Below are 25,812 nucleotides of genomic sequence, written 5' to 3' on the forward strand. Positions count from 1 at the left end.
GTCAACTCCTGTAGATGAAGAAACCACGGTTAGGCTTGCCAAAATGGTGTAATTAACACTATGATCCAGGGGCGGATCCAGAACCTAATTTCGGAAGGGACACTGGTAGATTATTTAAAGAAACAATCCAGGCACAATAACCACTACAACTCTCTGTAGTGGTTATGGTTCCAGGAGTGCTGTGGCAGCCTCCGGGGTAAGTAGTCAAACTGTTTAAGAACAGTTTGACAACTTACCCTGGATCTGCTGGAATAGGAGCTGTAGTAGGGGAACAAAAAAGAGAGAAATCTGTCCTATAGGATATAGATCGCAGCGTATGCAATAGGTAATGAACAGTTAAAAAACCGATACCCGGCTACTCTTTTCTCACTCACACTGCCCACTAGGATTGTATACCCTAGCAAAAAGTTCCATTTTAGGGACCGGTGGTTTGAGCTAAAGATTGGTCGGTGGTACTCTCCATGCTAATACATGGCCTTCCTACTCTCCAATTGAGATATCTTTGGGGACATACTGACTCTATGTAGGACATCGGTACTGTTTTATCTTAACAACTATACGTATACTACTACCGTTACCACGAGATATTTGATATCCCTTACTGTCATCTGCCTCATCTACTGTTGGGTTACTTGTCACTACACCGATCTTAGTTACCGTTGTGGTACTAATTACCAGCATATAGATTAATTGCGGCACTTACAGTACTTGCCAAGTTTTATGACATTAGGGCACCAATAGTAGTTACATGTATTATTTAGTTGTTTTTTGACACACTAATTTTTCCTTTTCGTGTGTGTCTTTGCACTCTCCTCTTTACCTTTTTCGTTAAATTGGTTCTCACCATATTTACCCCATTTTATTAAAGGGTATTTTAACTGTTCATTACCTATTGCATACGCTGCGATCTATATCCTATAGGACAGATTGCTCTCTTTTTTGTTCCAATTCACTATTAGGGTTACCCCCTGCTCTGTCCGTATTATCGATTGGCCACTCCTATTTCTCTTCATTCATTTTTTCCAAGGTTTTAATACCAATTGGCCTCTTTAAAACTAGATTGGGTAACCATACCAACACAAGAACAGTTATTGAATATTAAGCTCTGTACGGCAGCACCCAAATACAAATCTTTTAATGACTGACCTTCTGGACCGTCTAGGGGACCATAACCTAGGCCATGACGAAATAACTAACGTTTTTTCTACGAATCCACTTAACCTTAATGCTGCGATCACTGATGACATTAATACCGCCTTTTTTAACATTCAAAAAACATATCAGGACCAAATTCGAAGCCTCTGGGAATTAACCAGTCTGAAGCAATATTTGGAACAGAAATTGGTTCCCAGTGGACTTCGCCCAGAGATATTACTACCAGATAAAATCCAGACGGACGAGCAGTTAAGCGAATGGAACTCTATCCTACTTGACTGCCCGGCCAGACTAATGGATTTTCTGGTTAGACTGGAATCTATAAATTTTGAAATAATCAACTCCAAACTCAAAAATGACATTGTTGGAATAAAAAACTACAACACTGACGCTCTTTTCATACAAATGGAAAATAAATTACAACAGAACATCAATAATTTCAGACACCATCTAAAAATCAAAAAACACAATAAATTTCAGCGGGACTTCAAGGATTTCAAAAACGGCACAATCTTCAGGCCTTCTACCAAATACTCTAGAAGGCGCAATAACTATCAGGGTTCCTCCTCAGGTGAGACTGATTGGTCCGACCAGGATCAACCTCCACAAAGGAGACGGAGATCACCGTTTAACCGCAACAGTGACCGCTCAAGGGAACCTAGGTCCTCTTCAAACACCAGTAACAAAAGCATACTCAAAAACCCTGATAAGATAGTTTCGTTTCTGGACATCCCAGTATCCACTGATATTGCAAACTCTCAGACTTCTACCAATCCCTCCTCAAACTCTTTTTTAGAACAGGATCAACCGCGACAGCAACGGGGACGCCTGAGAGACAGGGATCGCTGGGGATACAAGAACCAGAACCGTACCCAGAGACAATAGCCTCTAACAAAATCATTAACCTATCAGACTTTCCATTAAATAAACACCACCTATCCCTATTGAATCGGGGACTATCCTTTGTACCCACACCTACCTGCAATAAGTTTACCTGGTCTAAGGACCTTAATCTGTTTGGACGGAAACTAGCCCTGAACATCTTTCACGCCAAAAAGGATCAAGTGATGGCTAACGAAATGGGTCTCTCAGCAGAGGACTACGAACTTTCCAGAACATTGGACACTCTCCTGGTCGAAAGTGATCTCTCAAGACCTCTCACGAGTTTCAAATCAGCAAGTTATTTTACACCAAACTTTGCTGACTCACCACATGTAGACCTTTTCGTCCAGATGTCACTGAAAAAGCTTGATTCCGCTCCGACCCACAATTCCGGTACTAGTAACCTCAGCTTTATGGAACGGCAGGCCCTAAAAGATCTCCAAAAACAGACAGAAATCATTATCAAACCAGCTGACAAAGGTGGAAACACTGTACTGATGAACCGCCCCGACTATATTGAGATGTGCATGTCACATCTTTCCGACCCACTATATTATAGGGCTCTCCCCTCAGACCCAACCAAGATGTTCGCGGATGAGTTAGAGAAACTCCTTAATGAGGCCCTGAGCAGTTCCATCATTAATAAAGATGAATTCCGGTTTCTCCTACCACACAAAAATCCCACCATAGCAACCTTCTAATGTCTACCAAAGGTACACAAGGGCTTGCATCCCCCTCCTGGCAGGCCCATTGTGTCGGGTTATAACTGCCTAACAGAATCTCCCAGTAAATTCATCGAGAGCATTCTTCACCCCATGGTGTTAAAACTACCATCCTTCTTACAGGATACGAAATCCACCCTGCTGATGCTACAGGACTTGACAGTCCCACCGTATACCCAGCTAGCCAGTCTCGATGTTGTTGCTTTATATACTAACATCCCTCATGACAAAGGCCTCAGGGCTTGCAGGTTCTTCTTGGAGAACACTGCCTACAGCAACCTTCAGACGGAGTTTATTCTAACTCTACTTGAATTCATATTAACTTACAATTACTTTGTCTTTAATGGCCAACACTACCTACAGATCTCTGGGACTGCCATGGGGACGGCTTGCGCACCTACCTATGCCAACTTATTTCTGGGATGGTGGGAGCAGTGTATTGTCTCCACACCCCGTTTTGACCACTTCCGTGAATTTGTTTTAAGTTGGCATAGGTATATAGATGACCTCCTAATCATGTGGGCAGGATCCGTCCCCATGTTTCAGGAATTTGTCAAGGACCTGAACGCAAATGACATCAACCTGAAGCTAACTTATGTTATAGACGAAAATGAGCTGGTCTTCTTGGACCTAAAGATCCTGTTGCTTATGGATGGTACTATTGAAACAGAACTATTCAGGAAGGCCACCTCCACAAATAGCCTTCTTCACTGGGACAGCCACCACCCGTTTAAATTGAAGGCCTCGATCCCATACGGCCAGTACCTGCGGGCTAGAAGGAACTGCTCAGTAGACCAAACGTTTCATAAAGAATGTCAAATCCTAAGATCTCGTTTTAAGGAACTAGGCTACCCCAATCGGGTTCTGAAAAAGGCCTTCCATCGGGTTTGCCTGTTGGACAGAGCATCAACCCTATTACCTACTATACGGAGACAAGAATCCAAGGCCCCACGGTGTATCGCTACCTACGATCAAGGTTGGGGACCAATGTCCAAAATTCTGCAAACCAACTGGCCAATACTTCTCCATAACCCTGTACTCTCCAAATTGTTACCAAAGTATCCCTCAATTACAGCACGCCGGCCTTGCAATCTGCAAGATCAACTTGTCCGGAGTCATCTAGCATCCCCTCTGCCAACCACAAACTGGCTCTCAGAGACTAAAGGAACATATAGATGCGGACATTGCAAGGCCTGCCAGTACATTCTACCCTCCAAGTCTACCACCTCCACTCAGACCAATTACACTGTGGAGACCAACGCTCTGGTAAACTGCAGTACTACCAGAATAATATACTTAATTACCTGTAGCTGCGGCACGCAGTACATTGGGAAAACTTTCCAACAATTTAGGCGGAGAATATTACAGCATGTAACATCCATTAACAACAGGGTAACTCCAACCCCGGTGGCTCGGCACATTCAAAACTTTCATGATGGCAAACCTGATAATCTCAAATTCCAAGCAATAGAGAAACTGCTCCCTAACCCTAGAAAGGGCGATTTCAATAAGGCGTTGTTACGCAAAGAGTCCCAGTGGATTTTTTCTTTCAAGACATTATCCCCTCTCGGCTTGAATGAGGAGTTCAACTACACCCCATTCATACACTAAGGTGGTGTATCTATGGGACTATGGCTCCGCCTTGGGGACCTACTTTTACAACAATCCACTAACTTATGCAATTGGAGGGCACCACTATGGATAACTAACCTACCCTTGTTCCCTCTCCCATCGGCATCTATTCCCGATTTGATACTAGACCATCGGGACTCTTTCTGTAAATTGTTGTATTCACCTATCTACATATTGCAGTATTTTTTCATCTTATTCCTAGATTCCAGCCGCACTGAGTGCAGAATTCTGACAATCCATCAACGGGTCCAGACCAGCAGAGTCTGTCTCGTATCATCACCTCTGGGTCTGACCACCAGACTGTATCGTGTGTCACACGAATTATAGTTGACAATTAACAAGGTCCTACCAGCTTATGCCACAATACCAACCAAACTGCCGGTCCAATATCTAATCCCCGAGTAACCTATAATCGTCAAGGCTTTATCAGGATCGTCACTCAACTGTACGATCACTAAGCCTTACCATCATGGACTTACGGCAATAAGCCTTTTGGGCATTCTATCAGTTATTGGTATTGATTGTTTATACTTAATTTAATTTATTTTATTTTCCTTTTTCGTCATACTCTCTTCTTTTGCGTTGACATATTGGGCATTGTACTATCCCCCATGGTCTCAGCGTAATTCTGACCAATTTGCACACCTCCCCAAAGGATAATGTTGATCATGACTTATCTACCGGAGACGTTTACCGTACAGACTCCCATTGCGAATTTCGCAATTAGCACTAGTTTGTGCTCCATGGACCACCGTATTTTGGCCCCTCCTTCTCTTATCTGCAGCAACCAATCAGATTTGTGAGCGGGCTTTTTAAACCTGACGAATCAGGGAAGACTTCTCCCCCTGATGAGCCTCTTTACACAGGCGAAACGCGCGTCGGGCTGAAGTGTGGCACCTATTATCGGTCTCGGGTCTGACACTAACCCGACCACCTCAAGGTTACCCTGACTCCTCGGACATTATTACGAAAATCTCTTGGTTGACCAAAACCTTGTACTCGAGCGATACTTTTATTATTATCCAGCATCCCGGCTTACTACCTCACACATACGGGATGCCTAATTAGGCTCCGGACGAACAGTAACCTTTAGTATCCACTAGGGTACTACTTTCTAATAACAAAATTAATTTTACCTTTGAAAAGGAACTATTAGGGCAAACATTTATTACATACCCTTCCTTCTTCCTTGTCTCCTACCACTTTACTATACCTGGTACCCACGAAGGCACCATTCTACCCTCCCTGTACTAAAACTTTCTGCTTATCATACAGATAGATATACATTTAATAGGGGGCTACTTGGTATCTTCTACTGATTATCAAAACACCAGCCAATTATAGTAAGGTAGTCGAGTAAGGATACTTTTTGTCTCGATTTTACTATCGGGTTACCACCTTGGTTTGTCCGACACCGGCAACCATAGGTCATAACAAGTTAGTCTAAGAAACACGACTAACCTGTGATACTAAAATTTATTTACCCATACAGTTCGCCTAACATCGGCAACCATGGGTAACAACCTCGACCTTTACCTTCATTGACCATAATTTTTATGGGTATGTATGCTTAACCCGGAGGGAGGCACACTGTAATCCGACATTCTTCTAGTCGGTATACGGCTCACCCCCTCCATAAAACCGATACCCGGCTACTCTTTTCTCACTCACACTGCCCACTAGGATTGTATACCCTAGCAAAAAGTTCCATTTTAGGGACCGGTGGTTTGAGCTAAAGATTGGTCGGTGGTACTCTCCATGCTAATACATGGCCTTCCTACTCTCCAATTGAGATATCTTTGGGGACATACTGACTCTATGTAGGACATCGGTACTGTTTTATCTTAACAACTATACGTATACTACTACCGTTACCACGAGATATTTGATATCCCTTACTGTCATCTGCCTCATCTACTGTTGGGTTACTTGTCACTACACCGATCTTAGTTACCGTTGTGGTACTAATTACCAGCATATAGATTAATTGCGGCACTTACAGTACTTGCCAAGTTTTATGACATTAGGGCACCAATAGTAGTTACATGTATTATTTAGTTGTTTTTTGACACACTAATTTTTCCTTTTCGTGTGTGTCTTTGCACTCTCCTCTTTACCTTTTTCGTTAAATTGGTTCTCACCATATTTACCCCATTTTATTAATGGGTATTTTAACTGTTCATTACCTATTGCATACGCTGCGATCTATATCCTATAGGACAGATTTCTCTCTTTTTTGTTCCAATTCACTATTAGGGTTACCCCCTGCTCTGTCCGTATTATCGATTGGCCACTCCTATTTCTCTTCTGTAGTAGGGGAAGGGGCAGTATATATATAGTGTGTATTTGTGTGTGAGGGGAGCAGTGTGTGTGTGGTGCAATGTGTGTGAGTGAGGGGTGCAGTGTGTGTATGGGTGCAATGTGTGTGTAGGTGGGGCAGTATGTGTATGGTAGGCAGTGTGTGTGAGGGGTGTAATGTGTGTGTGTTGTGTGTGTATGGGGGCAGTGTGTGTATGGGAGGCAGTGTGTGGATGGGGGCTGTGTATATGGGAGGCAGTGTGTGAGTGAGGGGTGCATTGTGTGTATGGGAGACACAGTGTGTTTGTGAGGGGTGCAGTGTATGTGTATATGTTGGACAGTGTGTGTATGTGTGAAGCATGCAGTGTGTGTATTGTGGTGCTGTGTGTATGGGGTGTAATGTGTGTGCATGGGAGACAGTGTGTATGTGAGGGGTGCAGTGTGTGTGCATGGGAGGCAGTTTGTGTGCGGGAGGCAGCGTGTGTGAGGGATGCAGTGTGTGTATGGGGCAGGGTGTTTGTATGTGGGACAGAGTGTGTATGTGTGAGGTTACAGTGTTTGTTTGGGGCAGTGTGTGTATGTGTATGGAGTTATTGTGTGTTGGGGGAGAGGGCTGATTTTTTAAAATTAATATCAAATTGGTTAATACCCCCCCTCCCTTCATACCTCTCCTCAGGGAGGGGGATATCGATTGTAAAGCCCTGGTGGTCCAGTGCAGAATCCCTGGTGGCCCAAGTGATGAGAGTGCCTGCAGCTCCTGGAGCTAGAATTTACTCTCGCAAGAACGGAGTGTTGCCATGGTAACCACAGCAATGCTCCGACCTCATTAAGGGAGACCTGGCGAAGCAGCAGGCTTGAGCTCCCGGGTCTCCTCTCCCTCCCCTGCCAGCTGCCAGCGAGGTGCCAACGGGTCGGTGAGGGAGCTGATTTCCCCTCTGGGCCGTAAAGGCACACAGCAGGGCTTGAGCTTGGATGGGCTGGCAAATATTTTCTCGTAGGTGGGCAATTGCCCCGTTCCCCCCGGATCTGTCTCTGCTATCATCCCTTGCTCGCATTCAATTGGAGATAACGCTCTTGGTATCAGAGCAAAAGGAGGGAATGCATAATTTCTTATTGTAGACATATCTTGAAATAAAGCTTCTACACTTCTGTAGACACTAGCTAGTGTCCAGCTAGTGTCCTCTGGGTCTGGACACTAGCTGGAAAACTTTGGGAACTGATCATTTAAATGAGGCGCCAGGGGTAATTGACTCTTTTGCAGGATTATGTGTTTATTCCTGCACAGGTTAATCCACAGTTCTGGTGCAGGACCCGTCACACGAATGTGATGGAGCTCCCGTGCTCTGACTGAATGCCTCGCCCAGTCTGCTTGCCAGCTGCTTCAGCCCCAGTTGCTCAGGAACTCTTGTGCCCGACCAGGTTGCAGCTCTTTTCTTCCAGACAGGTATTCACACCTCTGCCTGTACTGTGATTGGCTCCTGCTTTTATGAGGGCACTTGTGGTTCTCAGGCCTAGTTTTTCTTACTTTGTCCCATGCTACAGGCACCATGCAGCCAGCCAACAGATTTGAGGACTCTGTTGTTGCGATCCCTGAGAAAATTTTAAAACCCACAAAAAAGCCCTAAAGGCCCCCACCCCTGAGCGGTGGGTGGAGGCCCTAAATAAAGAGAGGGGGGGGACCTACTGTCCTCCCCCCCGGCCCCCACCCCTGAGCAGTGGGTGGGGGCCCTAGATAATAATGGTGGGGGGGAACTACCGTCCTCCCCCCCGGCCCCCACCCCTGAGCGGTGGGTGGGGGCCCTTAAAAAACAATAGGGGGGGACCTATTTCCCCCCCGGCCCCCACCCCTGAGCGGTGGGTGGGGGCCCTAAATAAAGAGAGGGGGGAGGACCTACTGTCCTCCCCCCGGCCCCCACCCCTGAGCAGTGGGTGAGGGCCCTACATAATAATGGTGGGGGGGACCTACCGTCCTCCCCCCCGGCCCCCACCCCTGAGCGGTGGGTGGGGGCCCTTAAAAAACAATAAGGGGGGGACCTATTTCCCCCCCCAGTCCCCACCCCTGAGCGGTGGGTGGGGGCCCTAAATAAAGAGAGGGGGGAGGACCTACTGTCCTCCCCCCGGCCCCCATCGCTGAGCAGTGGGTGGGGGCCCTACATAATAATGGTGGGGGGGGACCTACCGTCCTCCCGCCCGGCCCCCACCCCTGAGCGGTGGGTGGGGGCCCTAAATAAAGAGAGGGGGGACCTACTGTCCTCCCCCGGCCCCCACCCCTGAGCAGTGGGTGGGGGCCCTAGATAATAATGGTGGGGGGGACCTACCGTCCTCCCCTCCGGCCCCCACCCCTGAGCGGTGGGTGGGGGCCCTAAAAAAACAATAAGGGGGGGGACCTACTGTCCCCCCCAGCCCCCACCCCTGAGCGGTGGGTGGGGGCCCTAAAAAAACAATAAGGGGGGACCTACTGTCCCCCCCCCGGCCCCCAGCCCCCAGCCCTAAATGAAAATCCCCCCCCAAATCAAGGTGACTAAGCCCCTAGTGACAAGGTCCCAAGCCCCTAGTCACCCCCCTCCCCACCCAAATACAACCTATCCCCTACCTACCCCCCTCACCCTAAAAATAGTGAGGGGGGGAAAAAATAACTAACCTGTAAAAAAAAAAATTAAACTTACCATTTGACGTCTTCTTTTTTCTAAAATCTTCATTTTTCAGCCCCAAAAAGGCCAAATAAAAAGCCATCATACCAGACGAACTTAAAATAAAATAATAAACCAGAGCGCAAAAAAAAAACCCGACAAAAAAGAAAAAACCAGAGCACAAAAAAATTATCCATCTTCACCCATGGAGGGCTCCGCGCAGACTGAGCTACGCAGGGCGGGGGAAGGCTTATAAAGCATTGCCCCGCTCTGCAATTAGGCTAAGAACACTATGATTGGTGGGTTTAAGCCAATCAGAGTGCTCTTTGTCATTTTACACAGCGTGGGAAAGTTCTTTGGAATTTTCCCACGCTGTGTAAAATGACACAGAGCACTGTGATTGGATGGCTTGAAAACCATCCAATCACAGTGCTCTGTGTCATTTTACACAGCGTGGGAAAGTTCTTTGGAATTTGGGTAGTTTGATATACTGTAACTCCTAGATTTTACACGTAATGAACTAGTTCCCACTTATCACACTTAAAGGACCACTATAGGCACCCAGACCAATTCAGCTTGATGAAGTGGTCTGGGTGCCAGGTCCAGCTAGGTTTAACCCTTTTTTCTATAGACATAGCAGTTTCAGAGAAACTGCTATGTTTATAATAGGGTTAATCCAGCCTCTAGTGGCTGTCTCACTGACAGCCGCTAGACGCTTCCACGCTTCTCACTGTGATTTTCACAGTGAGAAGACGCCAGCGTCCATAGGAAAGCATTGTGAATGCTTTCCTATGGACAGGGCTGAATGCGCGCGCGGCTTGTGCCGCGCATGCGCATTCAGCCAAGGAGGAAGAGAGTCCCCGCCCGGCGCTGGAGAAAGAGGTCAATTTAACCCCTTCCACCTTCTAGAGCCTGGCGGGAGACGGGCCCTGAGGGTAGGGGGGACCTAGAGACCCTATAGAGCCAGGAAAACTAGTATGTTTTCTTGGCTCTATAGTGGTCCTTTAACAAATTGTTGACTTGGGGATTCAATTGATCTGCACGTTATGAGCACTTTTACACAATGAGTATTTGTTTGTTGTATGTTCTTGAATCTAATAAAGTATTCATTAAAACATTTTAACTATTGATAAAGATATTCCTCTCAGTTATTTATTCCAATTAAGGGTTTTAAAGATCATAACATTTTTATGTGCTTGTGTTTTTGTTGAGGGGTCATTTCCCTTTTGTGTCACTCAACTCCAAAATCCATGCCTTAATAAAAAAAATGGAAATTACATTTTTGCCATTTCATTGTATTTACCTATTTGTAATAACAAGAAATATGTTTAGATCATGGTTAGACCATAGAAAACCTCTTATGAGGAAGTGAAAGTTTGTTTTTTTTTTGCCTTACTGAGAAAACGAAAGAACCAGTAGGCACAAGATGTCAAACTAACTTTCGTTTCCTTGTCTGGCTTATGCAACAATATCCTTTAAAACCCATTACATAAATGCAGTTATTCTAACTCTTTCCTAATGTGAGCAATTCCCTGTTTCTCTTTACAACTAAACTTTTATTAGTAAGTTGAACTGTCACTTCTCTAATTTTGTCACAAGTCAACAGTTAAGTTGAAGTTAAAGTGGCAATCTAAGTACCATAAACACTACTATAAACATGGTCTGGGCCATGGGTGCCTGGAGGACCCAGGTAAGTGTCAAACCAATCAAAAACTGTTTGTTTCCCAACAGTGGAGCAGCATGAGGGGAGTCCTGGCACCATAACCAGGATTAGATTTACATTTACATCAGTAACATTTACCGTGGTAAAAAAACTGGGGTACTCTCAATTTCAGGGAGACATTATATTTTTACAGCCCTTTTCAGCAGTTTCTCCTCCATACCCCATGCCCCATGTGGCACAGAAATGCTGGTGGCAGAGATATGGCACAGAGAAGCTGGTGTCAGAGAGGTGGCACAAAGATGATTGTGGCAGAAAAATTGCACAGGGAGGCTAAGGGCAGAGAGATGACACAAAGAGGCAAAGTGCAGAGAGATTGCACAGAGTGGCTGGGGGCAGAGCAATGGCACAGAGATGCTGGTGGCAGAGAGGTGGCACAGTGAGGCTAAGGGCAGAGAGATGGCACAAAAAGGCAAAGTGCAGAGAGATTGCACAGAGTGGCAGAGCAATGGCACAGAGATGCTGGTGACAGAGAGGTGGCACAGGGAGGCTTAGGGCAGAGAGATGGCATAGAGTGGCTGGGGCAGGGAGATGGCACAGAGTGGTTGGGGCAGGGAGATGGCACAGTGAGTCTGGAGGCACAGAGATGGCACAGAGAGGCTGATGGCAAAGAGATGACAGAGTGAGGCTAAGGGCAGAGAGATTGCACACAGAGGCTGGGAGCAGAGAGCTGACACTGGCAGGTTGTTTGGGGGCACATGGCACTAGCAGACGTTTTGGAGCCACACGTGGCTCATTGGCATGATATACAAAGTTTAAGAATTTACTGTTCTTTGGCATGATATTCAGGATGTAAGCATTTACTGATTATTTGCATGATATACCAAGTTTATGTATTTATTGCTTCATTGGCACGATATACCTAGTTTATGCATTTATTGCTTTATTGGTATGGTATAACTAGTTTATGTATTTATTGCTTCATTGGCATGATATATCAAGTTTATATAGAATTATCCTGCCGCCCATGTGTTTTTGCCAACCAAGGCATATGTCAATGTGCATGTGTGTGCGCTCATTACTTGGGGGGAGGGGAAGGGGGGATGGAGTCCTGGTCCCAGGCAGCACAATCTCTTGGGCTGACCCTGTGGAGTTGGAAACATATGAAAAGTCGGTTACTAAAATGTTTGATTCCCACTACTGTTCAAACCCTATTGGACAAATGTACTAGAATTCTCCTCAAGGCTTTGACCTTGACTGTCAGGATGTGCCAAAGGGATTCAGGGAAATGGCTCTGTGCGTGGGATGCAGGCAATTATAAACAAGCAAGAAATCAAATTTCAGTAATACTGCATAGCAGTCCAGCCAGAAAATAAAGTAATCTTGAGATAATAAACAAAGTTACCAACACAATTCAGGAAACATTGAATGGATGCTGCGGAATACAAAATCCAAGATAAACTAGCAATCCTCCAAGGTCCAACTCCCAGAGAGAGACTCTCCCCAAAATTGAGAAGGCTTTATTAGTCTAAAGACAAACACAATCTCAAACGTTGCGAAACTGGCACTGACAGCATAGCCTTACTTGTCAGCTAATGTTTATATTAGCAACTGTCACATATTTACGTTCTCCACTTACTTATTGTTTATATACATATTTCCAAAAATGCTAAATGTAGAAAAATAACACAAATTATAGTTAGTTGAGATTTTGTGTTCCTTTATAGCCTCATAATATTCAAAATTTCACACAGTGGCGGATCCAGAGCCTAATCTCGGGAGGGGCACTTGTAGATTATTTAAATAAATAATCCAGGCACAATAACCACTACAGATCAGTGTAGTATTATGGTGCCAGGATCCCATCCCAGAGTAAGTAGTCAAACCGTTTAAGAACAGTTTGACAACTTACCTGGGGTCTGCTGGGATATAGGGCATAGGAGCAGTGGTATGTGTTAGGGGTGAAGTGTGTGTGAAAGGTGCAGTGTGTGTGTGTGTGTGTGTGTGTGTGTGTAAGCGGTGAAGTGTGTGTGCGAGTGCGTGAGGGCGGCAGTGTATGTCAGGGTTGCAGTGTGTGTGTGTTAGGGGGCAGTGTATGTGTGAGAGAGCTGCAGTGTGTGAGGGTGGCAGTGTGTGTGAGAGTTGCTGTGTGTGTGTGATTGGGGCAGTGTGTGTATGGGGGACAGTGTTTGTGGGGCAGTGAGTGTAGTGTGTATGGGGGCAGTGTGTGTGGGGCAGTGTGTGTATGGGTGTGCAGTGTGTGTATGGGGGGCAGTGTGTGTAGTGTGTGTATGGGGGGCAGTGTGTGTATGGGTGTGCAGTGTGTGCATGGGGGGCAGTGTTTGTGGGGCAGAGTGCGCATGGGTGTGCAGTGTGTGTATGGAGGGCAGTGTGTGTATGGGGCAGTGAGTGTATGGGTGTGCAGTGTGTGTATGTGGGCAGTGTTTGTGGGGCAGTGTGTGTATGGGTGTGCAGTTTGTGTATGGGGGCAGTGTGTGTATGGGGCAGTGTTTGTGGGGCAGTGTGTGTAGTGTGTGTATGGCGGCAGTGTTTTTGGGGCAGTGTGTGTATGGGGCAGTGTGTGTAGTGTGTATGGGTGGCAGTGTTTGTGGGGCAGTGTGTGTATGGGGGCAGTGTTTGTGGGGCAGTGTGTGCATGGGTGTGCAGTGTGTGTATGGGGCAGTGTGTGTATGGGGGCAGTGTTTGTGGGGCAGTGTGTGTATGGGGGCAGTGTTTGTGAGGCAGTGTGTGTATGGGGGGCAGTGTTTGTGGGGCAGTGTGTGTAGTGTGTGCATGGGGCAGTGTTTGTGGGACAGTGTGTATATGGGGCAGTGTTTGTGGGGCAGTGTGTGTAGTATGTGTATGGGGGCAGTGTTTGTGGGGCAGTGTGTGTATGGGGGCAGTGTGTGTATGGGTGGCAGTGTTTGTGGGGCAGTGTGTGTATGGGGGCAGTGTTTGTGGGGCAGTGTGTGTATGGGGGCCAGTGTTTGTATGGGTGTGCAGTGTGTGTATGGGGGGCAGTGTGTGTATGGGGGGCAGTGTGTGTATGGGTGTGCAGTGTGTGTATGGGGGCAGTGCTTGTGGGGCAGTGTGTGTATGGGGGCCAGTGTTTGTATGGGTGTGCAGTGTGTTTATGGGGGGCAGTGTGTGTATGGGGGGCAGTGTGTGTATGGGTGTGCAGTGTGTGTATGGGGGCAGTGTTTGTGGGGCAGTGTGTGTATGGGTGTGCAGTGTGTGTATGGGGGCAGTGTTTGTGAGGCAGTGTGTGTATGGGGGCAGTGTTTGTGGGACAGTGTGTGTATGGTGGCAGTGTTTGTGGGGCAGTGTGTGTAGTGTGTGTATGGGGGGCAGTGTTTGTGGGGCAGTGTGTGTATGGGTGGCAGTGTTTGTGGGGCAGTGTGTGTATGGGGGCAGTGTTTGTGGGGCAGTGTGTGTATGGGGGCCAGTGTTTGTATGGGGGAAGGAGGGTGGGGAGGCTTTTTAATAATCTTTTTTTAATTTAATAAAATAAATATACTTTATGTCTTTTCTTAGTCCCTGGTGGTCCGGTGGGGAACCCCTGGTGGTCCCAGTGGTGAGAGTGAACTCTGGCCCGCAGCTCCAGGGCTAGAGTTCACTCTCGCAAGATTTGGAGCGTTGCCATGGTAACCGCGGCAACGTTCCGTGCTCGAGAGAGTGGGACCCAGAGGAGCTGCAGGCTGTGCTCCCGGGTCCTCTCTCCCTCCCTCCCCTGCCGGCTGCCAGCATAGTGCCTGCGGACCAGGGAGGGAGATTTCTGATCTCCCCTCCGGTCTGTGAAGGCACATTGCACGGCTGGCACTTGGATAATGCCAGCCCTGCATTAGCCGGCAGGGGAGAATCTAGGGGAGGGGGGGTGGCAATTGCCCTGTTGCCCTCCTCTTGGATCCGCCACTTATTTCACACCTCTTTATCCTGCGTAATTGATGGGCTATTTTGGGTTTCTGCTAGTATACCTATAATAGAGGACAAAACATAGTGCAAATATTGCTACAAAATTATTTGAAACTTTCAGTGGTTAATATGCACTCACATATTCCAGAAAGGTTAAAGGACCACTCTAGACACCCAGACCACTTCAGCTTAATGAGGTGGTCTGGGTGCCAGGTCCCTCTAGGATTAACCCTTTTTTTAATAAACATAGCAGTTTCAGAGAAACTGCTATGTTTATACTGAGGGTTAATCCAGCCTCCAAAACCTCTAGTGGCTGTCTCATTGACAGCCGCTAGAGGCGCTTGCGTGCTTCTCACTGTGAAAATCACAGTGAGAGCACGCAAGCGTCCATAGGAAAGCATTGTAAATGCTTTCCTATGCGACCGGCTGAATGCGAGCGCGGCTCCTGCCGCGCATGCGCATTCAGCCGATGACGTCGCAAGGAAGAAGGAGAGGAGGAGTAGAGCTCCCCGCCCGGCGCTGGAGAAAGAGGTAAGTTTAACCCCTTCCTCCCCCCAGAGCCCGGCGGGAGTGGGTCCCTGAGGGTGGGGGCACCCTCAGGGCACTCTAGTGCCAGGAAAACGAGTTTGTTTTCCTGGCACTAGAGTGGTCCTTTAAGCGTATTATGGGTGCCTCCCCTCGATGGAAATTGTTTTTTTTTTTCTTTTAATTTTCCCTCCTCAAGTGATAGCCAGAAGATCCAAAAGATAGCAACCAAAAGGAATACTCCAAAGGCAATTTATTCACTTACAAAGGTTTAAGAGGGTGTACAAAATAAAAATCATAAAAACAATATAAGTAAAAGATGCTGGTCCTACGCGTTTCGTCCTTGTACAGAAAGGACTTCCTCAGGGACCTCTTTCAACAATAATCAAATAACAGGTACATAAAGTAAAACAGCATCCTAAAAAGCTAACAATCAAATCATCTTATATAGGGCTAGTCCCTTCAAGTCATTGGTGGAATAGTGGGTGTCTTCTCATCTTCCAGCTCCAATTCGTCAACCTTTTCCTCACTTCAGGTGTAACCGCTTTGCCGAAAATGAGATGCCGGGTTCGTTGAAACATTCTGCCACTTCCGCGTATGTCATACGTTACGCGTGCGTCACCTGGTAAAATTATTCATCACATGATCGTCATGCGTTCCACGCTCGAGGAGAGAAAACATGGCCGTGCGTTCCACAGTGTAATAACGGATTCAAATGTCAATTGATACCTGATAGTTATATACAAATAGCTGAAAGTAGAAGACTATTAAGAAACATATTTTAGTCTTATAAAAGAAGCATAATAGTAATGAAATGTCCTCTAAAAATTAACTTACTGAAACATTGTAACAATGAATGAAAACAACTCCCCATCTAAGTTGGTCATTCATAACATCTATTTTAAGTTTGCAAAAACTAATACTAATATTTAATTATTAATAAATTCATATATTGACAATAACAATTTATAAAGTATTGGCATAACCAGCTAAACCAATAAAGTGACTTAAATATGTTAATTATCTCTTGATTGCAAAACCATGAATGTGAAGTGACATGAATATTTCTTTATATATTCAATTACATATCCATATTGTGTAAGGTGGCATAAGTGATTGTACATTCAATTGATGTTCAATCTAAATTAAAGTGATATAGAATAAATATTATACATCCTAACTGCAGGACCAGTAGTAATATTGAAGTTTTGCAGGAAAGGCAATGTTTTTAGAGCAGGGTTAACACACGGCTAGTGGCTGTCAGGAAGATGGCCACCAGAGGTGTTTCTGCAGCTATAACAGAGTTAAACCGGCACTGTCATTTTATAAAGATAGAATCTTTATGAAAAACTCATATTAAATGCGTTGGAATTCCACTGAAAGTCAAGAGATATACTGAGGCTAAGTAGGGACTACTTTGTCTCAGTATATTTCCTCCGCCTGGATGGACTCTTGGTGGTGGTACCGCCATCTGGAAGTGTCAGAGCAGAAAGGCTTAGGATAGTGCCTTGGTCAGTGTATTGTCTGTTGGTTCGTTGGTCGGTCCAATTGTCCCTTTATAGTTTGTCAATATAGTTTTCCCAAGGTTCCCACGTCTTCATGGAGAACGTCTTCATGGAGCCTCGTATTTAGGCAGTCAGTTTGTCCATAAAGTTGCATTCTTTAATTTTGTTGAGCACCGTGGTTATGGGGGGGGGGGGGGTGGGTCGTAGCCAGGTTTGGGATAAGGCCCGTCTAGCTGCTAGGGTGATTTTGTTAAACAGCAGTTGTTCTGACCTAGACCAGTTGTCAAAGAGTTTTGCCAACAGGAACGCCCATGGGTTTAGTTCGACCGGTCTGTATAGTATCTGGGATGACAGTGTTTGGATGTCTCCACAGAATAATTCGTCTCTGGGGCAGGTCCTAGTCTTTTATACACAGTGCTACTCTATTCAGTTCAGTGATGAAGGAGTTATTTTTTTTATGCCGTGGTTATTGTTGGCATTATCATCATAAACATGTATTCCTGACCCTATAGTGCTAAACCCACCATTTAGTTGGCGTGCCCCCTCTTAGCCCCATATAAAAGTTTAAAACTCCCCTTATTTCCAGCGCAACGCAGGTCCAACGGCACTGGCTCCGGCCCCTTTGTGACATCAGCGAAATGGACGATTTTTAGCCATACGAAAAGCATTGGATTGGCTAAAATCGGCATGGGGGTGGGGCCAAAATGCCATTTTGGACAATCAGGACCTCCTCATATGAGGAAAATTCAGCGTCTCCATGCAGAGCGTGGGGACACTGAACGGCAGGGCTGCTTACTGTGCAGCCCTGAGCCAGGAAGCCCCTCCAGTGGCCATCTAAGGAGTGGTCACTTGGAAGTGTCCCTAGGGGCAATGTAAACATTGCCTTTTCCCTGAAAAGGCAGTGTTTACATGAAAATGCCTGAAGGGAGCTATTATACTCACCAGAACAACTACAATAAGCTGTAGTTGTTCTGGTGACTATAGTGTCCCTTTAATGTTGAATTCTTCGTGTTTGCAAGGATTACTGAAGGAGATCAGCTAACCTACAGGCAATGATACACTCTATACAAATTCGCAGAATAAGACCATTAGCACATGTCAATGCTTACTGGACTTTAGAGTGGTCACTAGACTGGCCAGGCTGAATGCAAAGGCCTTGGAGAGGCGAAAATTACAGACAGTGTAGTCAGGTGGGAGGCGAAGTCTAGAACACCAGAAATACTCAATATCGAATTAAAAAAACAAAAAAAGTCACAAATGTAAAAAACTAGCACTGCTATTTTTGGTATTTTTTTTCCACTTACAGGCTTCCTTGAGAAAGGCAGCAGGAGTGTTGCTGAAACGTTGGGCGATTGGTGACTCGTGTTCTGTCCTAGTAGGCTTGTTTAGTGGTGGTAATTATACTTGTATTCGTGCCTCTTTTTGTTAGTTTTAATTTCATTTATTTTTTTGTATATTTGTTTATTGGTATATCTAATAATGGATTTATAAGTATATTATACTTGTTAGTGTATTAGTGTGCATCCGTACCTTGTTGAATATATAAAGGTTTCTCACTTAAACATGTTTCCACATACATTGCAATATCATACTATTTCAGTCACAAACAGGGATTGCAAAATAGTTACATTTCACTTTGGATCTACTTTTATCTACTGTTTGCAGTATTTCACAACCAATTATACAGCTTTTAGAGAGTTCGGATTACATAGAAATGGAAACAGATAAGTTATCTGTAAGTGTATCTTTCATGATACATACAAGTTTGTTTAAAATTACTACAGAAAATTTCTTCTATACATTGCGCTATGAGCATTGATAGTAAATTTACTGATTTTATCATAAATGTATCACCTCCGCAATACATGAGTAACAGGGGAGAGCAGTAAAACCATCTGAGGAAGTAAAACCATTCCTTTGCTTTCCATCACAGCAACTACAGCTTGTGTACTTTAGTGACTGTAATTACTCACATGTTATCCCTGTCCTATTCCTGTCAATAGTTAAACTCAATTCTTCTCTGAAATTGATAACATGAACAGCAACAAGCAAGGCGATAAAAGTATTGTTGTCACAATATATCTCCCATGATACCAATCACACAGATTAGTGGATTAAGTGCAGTGTAGTGTCACTGTAAGGGTCCATTCAAGACTTCATATGACTGAAGGTAAAGGTAAGATGCAGGCAATGAATTCACAGCAAAATATGAGCTCTTTTATGAAGCATGGACATGTGAATTGCTTTATTGAAAAATTGACATGTGATTTAACTGAAAGCCGAACTCATAGAGTCAGTTTAGCAGTACGTCTATAAACGTGAATTCCAGAATGTCAATCATTTACTTTCCGTAGTGAAACAGTTGCCACATACTTTTATGCTGTGTGTAAGCCAGTCAGACAGGAGCACGTGACGCCTACTTCCCAAATGTCCTGATTTCGTCAGGGTTTCTTTAATCTGGTGTGCTGTTTGGGGAACCCCGAATGAAACACTAAAAACGAAATAAACTTACTTGTGATGTGCTTGGCCAAAGGTCAGTTCAGATATATAAATATTAAGGTTCTGCATGTCCAACAAGGTAAGTTAATATATAACAAGTCCAGACTCCAGATATGCCATGCTACTGATGAAATACACTAGGGTTTATCCATTAAACACCAATTTGTACGGCATTGACAAACTGATTTGCAAAATTAATGGAAATATAGCTGATTTGACTAAATTGACAGACTCAGCTATAGCTACAACTTGACCGTTTTGCCTAAAAATTGCAATACAGCTTTTAATTTACTGTGATTTGCTGTTTAGTGCATACAGTCTAATGCAGTATATCTTCTAACCTTGCCACCTGTGAATCAGACTGAAGGGTAGTGTCTGAGTGAGGGAATGTCATCTAGCATATACATGCATCATCACTTATCATCACAAAGGTTGGCTTGGTATATTACAGGTGGTGGATGTTGTGTGTTGTACGACGGTGGGTATGTAATGAGGTTGGTGGGTGTACATAACTGGTAGTGAGCATGGCTCAGGATGAGTGTATGTGACTAATCTATGGAACTATTAAAGTAGTTCAAAGAAAACGTTAAGCACCATAACCATTACAGCTAGCTGAAGTGGTTAAAGGGACACAATAGGCACCACTTTATCTCATTGAAGTGGTCTGGGTGCAGTGTCTCTGTCCTCCTTAGCCCTGCAATCTAAAACATAATATTTACATTGCAGTGCTAAGACTGCCTCTAGTGGCTGTCTATCAGACAGTCACCACAGGAGCTTCCTGCTGTTTCACAGAGTTTGACTCAGTGAAACAATGCTGGACGTCCTCACACTTTGCAGGAGAATGTCCAGTGCCCTCAAAATCCCTATAGAAAAGCATTGATTCAATGCTTTTCTATGTGGAAGGCCTAATCCATGGCACGTGCTGCACATGAGCATTAGGTTCCCCCTTGACGGAGATCGAGCCAGTGCTGAGAGACCTCTGGACTGGAATCAGGTTAAAGACAGAAAGGAGGGGGAGAGAGGAACACTTTTGTGTTAGGAATATAACTTTGTATTCCTAACACTATAGTGTTCCTTTAAAGTGAAAGGAGTGTCCTGGCACACTTCCACATTGTAAGTAGTCAACTGTAGTAGTTAAAAAAAGTTTAAACAATGCTTACGTTTTTTTTTGCATAAGAATGGCATTAAAAGGACCTGGTTGACCGCCTCAACTATTAGAAAGAATATGCTTTATTTTCCTAGATAATAATTTGTCAATTATTGGAAGTCTAATTTGACAGCTTCATATTATGAACAGTTACGTTCATAAAATTAATTGAAAAAAATAGAATTTAAATTAACAGTTTGCTTGAGCTTGATCCAGGGACAAACATCCACCTTTTTGCTAAGCATAGTAGCTAAGTTGCATTTTTATCATCTTGAATGTCCTGTCTGTTGGTTTAAAGGGACACCATAGTCACCAGAACAATTGCAGCTTATAATATTTGTTCTTGTGAGAAGAATCATTCCCTTCAGGCTTTTTGCAGTAAACACTGTCTTTTCAGAGAAAATGCAGTGTTTACATTACAGCCTAGTGATAACTTCACTGGCCACTTCTCAGATGGCTACTAAAGGTGCTTCCTGGGTTAGTGCTGCACAGTGTTTAGCACTGCAATTCAGGGTGTTCACCCTCTGCATGGTGAACACACTGAACTTTCCTTATAGAGATGCATTGATTCAATTAATCTCTATGAGGAGATGCTGACTGGCCAGCGCTGTGTTTGGCTTGTGCTGGCTCTGCCCCTGATCTGCCTCCTTGACAGTCTCAGCCAATCCTATGGGAAAGCATTGTGATTGGTTCAGAGAATCACTTCTAATTATGTCAGCCAAGCAGGCAGATCAGGGGCAGAGCCACCAGCAGCAGAACAAAAGTAAGATTGTACAATATTTAGGGAGGCAAGGGGGACCAAAGGGGCTAGATGGTGGGTTTAACACTAAGGGTCAGGAATACATGTTTGTGTTCCTGCCCTATAGTGTTAATTTAATGTCAAACTGTTTAGAACCGGTTAATCTGCCATTAGCACTCTCAGCTTATAAAAGCCAGCTAGTTGGATAAAACTGACACTGATAATGCAGACACGTTACAGGAACACTCAAAGCACCATAACCACGTTGGTTATGCTGCCAGAAGTGCCCTGGCTCCCCCCCCATGTAAGTAGTCAAACTGTCTAACAGTTTGACTTTTTACCTGGGGTCCACCAGACACTGTCCCTTACTTAGCTCATTAGCCGGAAGTGATCAGCCAGTGAGCAGGCCCTGCACTGCAAAGCTTAGCTCAGGACAGATAAATGCTCGTAGCAAAAAATACCTTCCAGCTCGCCATAGTAGAAGAGGTGAGGGTGGAAGCAGCGCCCAGCAGACCCTCAGCTTACGCCCTGGGGGGGTGCCAGGGAACTCTTAGTACTATAACCACTACAGCGTTCATTCGTACTAATCATAGTTTGATAGCCTCTAGACTGTAAGCTTGTTTGAGCAGGGTCCTCATCAACCTATTGTTCCTGTAACATTTTGTAATTGCTTCATTTAATGTTACATTTCTCCCTTTTATAATATCGGAGTCCAGAATAAGTTGGCGCTATATAAATGCTTAAAATAATAATAACATACCTGGTGAGTCGGAAATAAACTTTTTTCTACCTGATTTGAATATTTAGAAGGGAACCGCCACAACTCTGACCTTAAACATGCCACTGTAGTACCTATCTTGAAAAAAAACATCTCTTGACCCATCCTCCCCTTCTAACTATCGTCCCACATCCCGGCTCCCTTTTTGCTCAAAGCTTCTGGAAAGACTTGTCTTTACCCGTATTTCTCACTTCCTCAATTCCAACTCTCTCCTTGAACCTCTTTAATTTGGCTTCTGCCCTCTCCACTCTACTGAGACTGCTCTTATCAAAGTTATTAACGACCTAATCGCAGCTAAATCCAAAGGCCACTACTCCATACTAATTCTTCTTGACCTCTCTGCTGCCTTTGACACCATTGATCATGCTCTCCTTCTTCAAACTCTTCAATTACTCGGTCTCTGTGACTCTGTCCTCTCGTGGTTTTCCTCTTATCTCTCCCAACGCTTATTCAGTGTCTTCTTTTCTAATGATACCTACCTCCTCCCCTCATCCTGTCTCGGTTGGAGTCCCTCAAGGCCCTGTCCTTGGTCCCCTTCTATTTTCTCTTTATACTGCCTCTCTTGGCAAACTTATTACCTCATTCGGATTCCACTACCACCTGTACGCTGATGACACCCAGATATATCTCTCCTCCCCGGACCTCTCCCCTGCCGTCCTGCAACGTGTCACTGCTTGCCTTTCTTCCATCTCTGACTGGATGTCCTCCTGCTTTCTGAAACTCAGTCTCTCTAAAACTGAGCTTCTTGTCTTTCCTCCTCCTAATACTGACCCTCCTCTCTTGCTCTCCCTTCAAGTTAGTGGTATCCACATAAGTCCATCCTTGCAAGCGCGCTGTCCTCACCTTTGAGCCTCACATCCCGTATGTTGCAAATCCTGTAGATTCCATCTTAAAAACATAGCCCCAATCCGCCCTTTTCTTACACAAGATGCTACCAATGAGCTTGTCCATGCTCTAGCAATTTCCCGCATGGATTATTGTAACCCTCTCCTAATTGGTCTTCCCAAAAGCCGTATTGCCCCACTACAGTCTGTAATGAATGCTAGTCGGTCCTTTCACACCTCACCCCTCTGTCAGTCCTTACATTGGCTTCCTGTATCCTATAGGAGTCAATTTAAAGTGCTAACTCACACCTATAAAGCACTGAACAACTCTAGCCCCTCATATATCTCCTCACAGATCCATAGGTATGCCCCTTCTCGGTCTCTCTGCTCTGCCTGTGACCTTCTCCTGTCTAGACGCTTGCAGGACTTCTCGCAGGCAGCTCCTTTCCTATGGAATAGCCTGCCTACCGCCATCATACTCTCCCCTAGTCTTCAATAGTTTAGGAAGTGCCTTAAAACCCATCTCTTTAGGAAAGCTTATGGCCTCCCAGAGTAACCTCTACCTCACATACCTGTCTCTTGCTCTCTCCTAAATGGCAGCACTCTACTCTCTCCTCCAACTCTGCTTCACTCCCACCTTATTTGATTGCTATTTTCTGTCCTATTGTGTTTTATACCCCACCTCCTATAGACTGTAAGCTCGTTTAAGCACGGTTCTCTTCAACCTATCGTTCCTGTAAGTTTTCTTGTAATTGTCCTATTTATAGTTAAATCCCCCCTCTCATAATATTGTAAAGCGCTACGGAATCTGTCTATATAAATGGCAATAATAATAATAATAATAATAACATGGCCAGTCCCTGATACTTTGGTCGGCAAGGAATTATCCTAATGGGCCAATACCAGCCTGTAAAGCATTTAGATTGCCAGTCAGCATACCGTGCTAAAACCCACACAAAGGCCCCTGCACAAATCTTACACGTAGTCTCACTCCTACACCACTCCACTCACAGCTATCCCAGAATTCGTCCTGCTGCTTTTCATAAGCAAAACAACGGAACTCTGAGGCTGCATCTCACAAAATCTGTAAGTTTGAGATTAAGGGATCTGTAAAATTCAGACCCTCGGGCCCATTCTAGCCATCTCATGCATGCAGGGCCGCCATCAGGGGGTGACATTCTGGTTGTCACGGTCCTGACGGTCCTGGGGGGCCCGGACTGCTCTGGCAGTCCCGGCCCCCACTTTCCCTCTCTGCACACATAGATAACGAATATCGCTATTTATGTGTGCAGCCGCTGGCCCCCGGCTCCATGTTACCGCAGAGGGGGCCCAGCACACTGCCTCTACTCTTCCCCTCTCTTCTAATAACTCTTGCGAAAGTTATTGGAAGAAATGAACTAAATGTGAAGAAGCAGTGTGCTGGGCCCCCCTCTGCAGTAACAGGGAGCCGGGAGGCCACACCATGCCACCGGACCACCAGGGAATGGAATCTCCCCCCTCCCTGGAAACAGGTAAGAAGCAGGGAAGGGGGAATAACATTTAATTAATTTAATATAAAATTAATGTGAAAATGCCCCTTCCCCCCCCCCGATTGCACATTTACACACACACTGCATACACTAATACAACACACACTGCATACACTAATACAACACACACTCTGCATACAACAATACAACACACACACTGCATACACTAATACAACACACACTGCATACACTAATACAACACACACACTGCATACACTAATACTAAAATATGACCATATTTGTTTTAGATCACATTTCTGCATCCTTTTGATCCCACCCCCTAACCTCCCTTTCCAGCACCCTCTAAATGTTTTAGCGCTCTTTACACACCTCTATCATTTTCTGACCCCTCTCTACTTCAGATTCCTTTACCCATTTAGATGTTTTTCACAAATTTCAGACAACCGAATGGGTAAAATAATCTGAAGCACAGAGGGATCAGAAAATTAATTTGCTTCCAAGTCCCACTGCCCAATTCATATTGAAGTCGAAGGGCAAGCAAAGTCAGGGAAACAAACGCTAGTTCTGAGGCAGGCAATAAAACAACCAAGCACTGATTGAAAGCTGTGTGCTACTTATAAAGGGGTTTCTTAATCACATAACCTGGTCTCACCCGTAGGAGAGATTACCAAAGGTCAATATAAATAACTGTGGGACTCAGCGCCATCTTGGCTACACCATCGTCTTTGCTCTGCCTCCAACCCCCCACCGACCTGTTCCCCCACGGCCACCATCTTGTAAGGACGGAACTGGCTGCAGATCTTGTAGAAGATGCCGACCAGGGTGCAGGAGGCACAGGCACCATGGGCGCCACTGGCCTATCTCCAGGGCGGGTGAGTATGGGCGGTGTTTGTCATATTTACATCCCCAATCTGTCCACTTCAGACATTTCTCTTTAAACTCATTCTATCCTTTCCCTTGACTGTACAAGTTCATAGAAGAGAACTTCGATGAAAAATTAATGCACTTCGTTCCTGAAAATATATAAGAATACTCAAAATGTTAATATGAGCTGGATTATATATTTTTTTAAGCTTTTTGGGTGCAGATCAGTAAAACAGTTACTGGTCATGTATAGGAAACTAAAAGAAGCTTGGAAATCCCAGCTGTGGCTTTGGGGCGATTTATCAAAGTAAGGTTTCTGTTCTAAAACGCTAAAAATGAGGCAATCGTAATGGAAACCAGTGAAACCAGCGGACTCCTTCCATTGGTGACTCCTCCCCTTTTACATTTTTGCCCCACTTTTTCAAACAGAACACTCTTGAGAATTATCCAGGTTTCCTAGGAACAAAGAGAATATTTGAAGCAAAAGTAAAATACAGAGGTCATGATTTCCCCCCCCCCTATCCTCCGTGTATTAACATGTATTTATTTT

The 25,812-nt window shown here is 44.9% G+C and overlaps 1 protein-coding gene across 2 annotated transcripts in view; it reads left to right on the forward strand.

The window, feature by feature from the left end:
• Positions 1-18,253: 18,253 nt before the first annotated feature.
• The window catches only part of DRAM1 (DNA damage regulated autophagy modulator 1), a 47,785-nt gene continuing 40,226 nt past the window's right edge, over positions 18,254-25,812 (forward strand). Inside the window, exon 1 of one of the 2 annotated variants that reach the window (XM_063447199.1) lies at positions 18,254-18,315. The gene's annotated coding sequence lies outside the window, so the exon portion shown is untranslated. Of the gene's footprint in view, positions 18,316-19,476; positions 19,500-25,812 lie in introns of those variants that run through there. The other variant, XM_063447200.1, reaches the window with a different exon arrangement.

This window comes from Pelobates fuscus, chromosome 3 (genome assembly GCF_036172605.1).
Source record: "Pelobates fuscus isolate aPelFus1 chromosome 3, aPelFus1.pri, whole genome shotgun sequence".
Classification (NCBI taxonomy): domain Eukaryota; kingdom Metazoa; phylum Chordata; class Amphibia; order Anura; family Pelobatidae; genus Pelobates; species Pelobates fuscus.